This window comes from Chrysochloris asiatica, unplaced genomic scaffold (assembly GCF_000296735.1).
Source record: "Chrysochloris asiatica unplaced genomic scaffold, ChrAsi1.0 scaffold00088, whole genome shotgun sequence".
Taxonomy (NCBI): domain Eukaryota; kingdom Metazoa; phylum Chordata; class Mammalia; order Afrosoricida; family Chrysochloridae; genus Chrysochloris; species Chrysochloris asiatica.
The window spans coordinates 8,280,729-8,288,257 of NW_006408606.1; positions in this window are offsets into that span (position 1 = coordinate 8,280,729).

A 7,529-nucleotide genomic window follows, 5' to 3' on the forward strand; every position below is an offset into this window, starting at 1 on the left:
TGCAAGGTGAGCAGTTCAAATCTACCAGTCGCTCCATGAGAGAAAGATGAAGCTTTCTTCTCCCATAAAGATTTATAGCCCCAGAAAGCCTATACGGGGTCACTATGAGTCAAAATCAACTTGGTGGCACACAACCACCACCATCAAGATAATCTATAAACCTCACTGTTCACCATATGGACATATGGACAGTTGATCTGAATTCTTGTTGGCTGTGAAATTGTGGTTAGTTGCTCAAACTTTTTATTTATCCTTTTTCTGTTTCTGTTTAACTTAATCTCTAAGGAATAAGTTGTTTGGAGTACTCTTATCCATACTTGTGAGTAATACTTCCTGTTGAATCTCATGTTCAATTGCCTAATATTATTTCAATAGCATTTGTAGCAAAACCCACTTCAGAAACCAGGGGACAGTTCCTAAAACACACACACACACACACACACACACACACACACACACACCAATCTTGCTCTAGGTCATGGGAATTCAGGAAAAAGGAAAAAAATCATCATGATTTTTATTATTTTAGCTGATGGTATATTTTTTGGACACTTGTGTAAAATTGTAGCATTATTATTCTATATTATTGTGCTGTTGTATTAACATTTGCATCTGAGAATTTAGTTTTAATATGAACTATGTACTTTATAACTTAATGATTATTTATTACCTATTTGGTTTTAAATGTTTATGTTCATGGCTTCTTATTTAAGATTCAAATATATTAAATCATACCCAGCCAGTACAATAGTCTTTTGTGATTCCCTGGAAACTCTTAATTTAATAATCCTAGCGGAAAATGACGCACAATCCTCTTAGTTCCTGGCAGCATGTAGTTCTTTACAACTATATTGTGAAGACTATCTTCTCTCCTTTTCCCCGCTTTCACTGAAATGGAAATTTCCACTCTATGCCCCCACTTCAAGGACACCACTTCCTTTGTAGTCCTCACAAGTGTACAGCAGGTCCAGGAGAATTTTTAAATATGATTTCTAATCTCCACTGCCACCATTACATAGATACTATGCAAAACCCCCTCCTGTTTTGAAGTTTATCTCACCTAGCTTTTCTGTCCTTTCAATTCTTGTCATTGATGGTTTGTCATTCTTTGGGCCACTTCTCCATGTTCACTGAGGACTTAGCTATGTTGTTTCCCTGGAATCCAACTCACACCATCATCTTGGGTGACTTCAGTGCCCTTGAGAAAGATTGGAGCAACACTGCAGTTTCCCAGACATTTAATTCCTTATTACAAGCACCTTCACCATTGTATCTCATCACTGACCCATTCTCATGCCAAAGACATTGTTGATTACAACCAGTCTATCTCTGAAGTCTTTATAAATATAAAACCACCACCTGCTAGTCCTTCAACTTTCAAACTTCCCTACTTCAACAATACCCGATCTGAGAATCCATCCCGGCCTTTTCTTCGCCCCAGGCTCTATTTATTAGTTTTCCTCCCACCTCCATTGTGCCTGAGCCTCTGAGCCTCAGAGCCTTGAACTGCATGCCAACAGCATAATCTCTTCCTGCTCAGTCTTCTTGAGCACCATCTTACCTCATTGTCCTATTCCTGGCTTCCTAATCCAACTTCAGACACTGGCTCTAGCTCATTCCTGTGGAAACTCTTTGAGACTCCCCTATCAGTCTTACTCCAGCACTCGCCTGTCAGTTTGTCAGACTGTGGTGGCTTGCATGTTGCTGTGATGCTGGAAACTATGCCGCTGGTATTTTAAATATCAGTAGAGTCATCCATGGTGGACAGGTTTCAGATGAGCTTCCAGACTAGGAAGAAGGAGAAGCAGACTGCTTCTGAATGTTTAGGCACTGAAAAACCTTACGAATAGCAGTGGAACATTGCCAGAAAATGAAAACATTATAAATAGCACCAGAATATTGTCAGATATAATGTCAGAAAATGAGCTCCTCAGGTTGAAAGGCACTCAGAATACAACTGGGAAAGAGCTGCTGCTTCACAATAGAGTTGACTGTGATGATGCAAATGGAATAAAGTTTTTGGTACCTTAATTTGATGATGGGGCACAACTCAAAATGAGGAGAGACATCTGCAAATATTCATTCATAACTGGAATATGGAATGCACATACTATGGATATAGGAAAATTGGAAACTGTCAAAAGTGAAATGGAACAGATAAAGATCTATATCCCAGACATTAGTGAGCTGAAATCAACTGGTATTGGCCATTTTGAATTTGTTAATGATATGGTAGACTATGCTAGAAAAGATAAATTCAAGCCGAATGGCATAGCATTCATCATCCAAAAGAACATTTTAAGATTTACTTGAAATACAGCACGATTTGTTATATGATAATACCCATACACCTACAAGGAAAACCAGTTAATACCACTATTATTCAAATTTATACTACAACCACTAAAGCCAGTGATGATAAAATTGAAGAATTCTACCAAATTTTTCAATCTGAAATTGATCGAACATGTAATCAAAATGTATTTATAATTATTGGTGATTGGAATGCAAATGTTGGAAACAAAAAATAAGGGTCAGTAGTTGGAAAATAGACCTTGGTGATATGAAGGATGCTGGCGATCATATGATACAATTTTGCAAGACCAATGACTCATTTAGTGCAAATGCATTTTATTACAACATAAAAGGTGATTATACACATGGACCTCACCAGAGGAAATACACAGGAATCAAATTGACTACACTGTGGGAAAAGATGGTGAAAAAGCTGAATATCATCAGTCAAAACAAGGCCAGGGGAACAGAGCATCAATTGCTCATATGCAAGTTCAGGCTGAAGTTGAAGAAAATTAAAACAAGTTAAGAAGAGAGTATTTAGAGATCATCAGAATTTAGGGATCATCTCAAGAACAGATTTGATGCATTAGACACTAAAGATCAAAGACCAGAGGGGTTGTGGGATGACATCAAGAACATCATACAAGAATAAAGCAAAATGTAACAAAAAAGACAGGAAAGAAAGAAATGACCCAAATAGATGTCAGAAGAGACTCTGAAACTTGCTCTTCAGGGTTGTTGTTATTGTTGTTGTTATGTGCCATGGAGTCAGTTCCAACTCATAGTGACCTTGTACAGGGTTTCTGAGGCTGTAAATCTTTATGAGAGCAGAAAACCTCATCTTTCTCCTGCAGAACAACTGGTAGTTTCGAACTGCTTATCCTGAGGTTAGCAGCCCAATTCATAACCACTACGCTACCAGAGTGCTCTTCAGGGTAGAGATGCTAAAATGAATGGAAGAAATGAGGAAGTAAAAGAGCTGAACAGAGAATTTCAAAGGGTGGTTCAAGAAAACAAAGTCAAGTATTATTATAATGAATATGCAAAGACCTGGAGTCAGAAAACCAAAAAGGAAGAACATGTTCAGCACTTCTCAAGCTGAAAGAACTGAAGCAAAAATCAAGCCTAAACTGGCAATACTTGAAATATTGAATGATGCAGCAAGCATAAAAAGAAGATGGAAGGAATGCATAAAGTCACTGTACCAAAAAGAAATGGTCAACCATTTCAGGAAGTAACATATGATCAAGAACCAATGATACTGAAAGAAAAAGTCTAAGGTGCACTGAAGGTATTGGGGAAAAAACAAGGTTCCAGGAATTTATGGAACACAAATTAGAATCTTTCAACATCTGATGCAGCACTGGAGGCACTCACTTATCTAATGCCAACATATTTGGAAAACAGCAACCTGGCCAACTGATTGGATGAAATCCATATTGCACCCACTCAAAAGAGAAGTGATCCAACAGAATGTGGAAATTATTGAACAATATCTTTAATATCACAAGCAAATAAACTTTTGTTGAGAAGAACTGTTGCAACAGTATATAAACAGAGAATTTCCAGAAACTCAAACAGAATTCAGAAGAGGATGTGGAACTTGGGATATCATTGCTGACGTCAGATGTATATTGGCTGAAAGCAGAGACTACCAAAAAAGATGTTTACCTTGGCTTTATTGACTATGCAAAGGCTGTCTACTGTATGGATAATGGCAAGCTATGGATAACATCGCCAAGAGTAGAGATTCCAGAACACTTGATGGTGCTCATGAGGAACCTGTACATAGGCCAAGAGGCAGAACAAGGGAGTAATGAATGGCTTAAAATTAGAAAAGGTGTGTGCAAAGTATATACTTTGACTATACTTATTCAATATGGATGCTGAGCAATTAATCTGTGAAGCTGGGTTATATGAAGAAAAGTGTAGCATCAAGATTCGAGAAACAATCTTTAACAACCTGCAATATGCATATGATACAACCTTGCTTGCTGAAAGTGAAGAGGACTTGAAATACTGACGAAGACCAATGACTACTGCCTTCAGTGTGAATTGCACTTCAGTGTAAAGAAAGCAAAAATCCTCAGAATTGGACCAATAAACAAAATGGGGAAAAGACTGAAGTTGTCAAAGGCTTCATTTTGCTTGAATCTATAATCAACACTCATGGAAGCAGCAGTCAAAAATCAAACGATGTATTGTATTAGGCAAATGTGCAGCAAAAGAGCTTTTCAAAGTCTTTAAGAGCAACTATATCAATGCGCCAGACGACAAAGCCATTTGAACTGCAAGCTTGGTGGTTCAAACTCACCAGCAGCTCTTCAGAAACCCTATACAGGGTTGTATGGGTCGGAACCAACTCGACGGCACTTCCAACAACAACAACAACAATATCAGTTTGAGGGCTAAGGTACACCTGACCCAAACCATAGTATTTTTAATAACCTCAAATGCATGTTAGATCATGAATAAAGACAACCTTAGAATTAATGCATTTGAGTTATGGTGTTGGAAAATACTGAAAATACCATGAACTGCTGAATAACAAATAAATTGGTGTTGGACAAAGTACAATCAGAATGCTTCTCAGTCATCAGGTTTGTGAGATTTCGTCTCTCATGCTTTGGACATACTATCATGAGAGACCAGTCCCTGGAGAGGACATTATGCTTGGTAAAGTGGAGGGTCATCAAAAAGAAGACCTCCAATGAGATGGTTTGGCACTGTGACAGCCGCAATGGGCTCAAGTGTAACAAGAATTGTCAAAGTAGCACACAGTTGTTTTATTTTGATGTGCATAGATAGGGTCACTATCAGTCGAGCCCACTCAATTGCACCTAACAGCAAAATTAGTCTTACTGGTATCAGTTTCTCTCTTCACCCTCAATTCTGAACACCCACTTGCTTTCAACATCATCCCCAACTTTGGATAAGAGACTACCAACACCACCACCACCATCTCATCCTATCTACTTTAGTCCACATGGCAGCCTGGGAAAGGTCTCACCTTATTTTCAGGAGAGGGATTTGGGTATTCACAGTTATACTCTTTGAAAGAGCATGCATTTATGCATTTATCTACAATCCTTCAACTCCTATTCATACATCAAGCAACTGTAAATCTGATTATCATCCATATTAAAATTGCTTATTCTTTGCTCAACTGTTGTTGTTGTTAAGTGCCATCAGGTTGGTTTCGACCCATAGCGACCCTGAATAGGGTTTCCGAGGCTGTACATCTTTACGGGAGCAGATCGCCTCATCTTTCTCCCGCAGAGCAGCTGGTAGTTTCAAACTGCTGACCTTCCGGTTCGCAGCCTGATTCGTAACCACTACGCTACCAGAGCGCCTTACTATGTCTTACTAAATTGTTGTTGTTAAGTGGCGTCCAGTCAGTTCTGACTCATAGTGATGCTGTATAAGGTTTCGAAGGAGCAGCTGGTGAATTTGAACAGCTAACCTTGGGGTTCAAACAGGCTTTGCAATTCAATGCTTATTCTACAGCACCACACCAGGATTCCATTTACTAATTACCCAACTCACAAATGTGTCTAAATCCTTGTCTTACTTGATCTTATCATGGTTTTTGCTGTCCTTGACCACTCCCTCCCTTCCCCTCTTTGGCTTTGGAGGATGTTCTTTTGTCCGGTTGCTTTCTTACCTCTATGACCATACATTCTCAATGTGAGTTGCTAGTTCCTTTTCTTTTGCCATTTACTTACATTTGATATTCTGATGATTCTGTCCTTAGCTTGTTTTTAACTTTAAACTTTCTCCCTCAACAACTTCATGGGCCCCCACTGTTTTAAATACCCTTTATATGAGCACTTGTGTAACCCTATAGGATAAGCACTGAACTGGTAGCTGAAAGGTCAGTAGTTCAAACCCACCTGTTGCTCTTAGACACCCTATACAGGATCGCTATGAGTTGGAACCGACTCAATGTTGAACTCCAAAACTATAGCTAGACCACTTTACTTATTCCAAGACCCATGAATCCAACTTCCTCTGGAGATTTACATCTTTACCTCTCAGACACTTCACCTATTCATGTTGAAATTGATCTTATCGCTTTTTTCCACTTTTATAACCTGTTCTTTTTCTAGACTTCTCTAATCTTAATTGATGTGATCACATTCTTCCAGCTTCCTTATTACTTGCTCACTACAATTTATTGGGCCTTGCTATTTCTAACCCTTAAATTCATCCTTCTTTCCTTTTCTGTTACCTCTGGCACTGCCTTGATTGAACTCTCATCTCTTGTTACAATGGTTGCAGTGAGTTTTCATTGGGTTTCTAGTCATTTGCCTTATCCTCTCTCCAACCAATCCCCACATGGCCACTTAAGTGTGATCACAACTTTTCTTATTTCAAACTTTTCAATGGCTCTCCTTCAAAATAATGCCAACACATGAAGCATGACATGTCAGATGCTTCATCAGCTACACTCAGCTTCCCAAGCTCTTCTCCTTGAGATTTATTTTTCAGCTTATTCAATTGGTTTCTAGTTCCTCAGACACATCATGTTGCTACATTCTTCTGTGTCTTTGCCCTTGCAGTGCCCTCTCCCTTTCCTCTTAGGAGTCCTGGTATGATGCTGTAGGATAAAGCACTGGACCTCAAGGTTGCTTTGAACTGCAAGGTTAGTGGTTTAAACTCACTACCCACTCCTTGGAAACCTTAAACAGGATCACTACGAGTCTGAACCAAATCAACGGCACATAACAACAGCAACAACTCCCTCTCAACAACCTAGAAAATCCCTCATGCACTCATCAATATTAAACTTACTCATCACTCTTTTAGAAATATTTCTATCACCATCATACATTTGATCTCTGTGACTGGGCTAATCCCTCCCAATACTCTGAACTTGAGCATGCTTTGCTTTTTGGATTTAATAGAATACATCCAGATTTATTGGTTTATAAGTGTTTCCTTTTCCAGAATGTAAGCCTTTTGGCAGAAGGAATGCCCACTTATTGGCACAAGGCCTAATATATAGAAGATGTTGTTGTTGTTGTTAAGTGCCATTGAGTCAGTTCTGACCCATAGTGACCCTATATAGGGTTTTGAAGAGCAGCTGGTGGGTTTGAACTGCTGACCTTAAAGTTCAAACTGACCTTGTGATCCAGTGCATTATCCTGCAGCGCCATGCCAGAACTCTGTATAATAAGTAGATTGTTGTTGTTGTTGTAATGTGCCGTGGAGTCAGTTCCGACTCATAG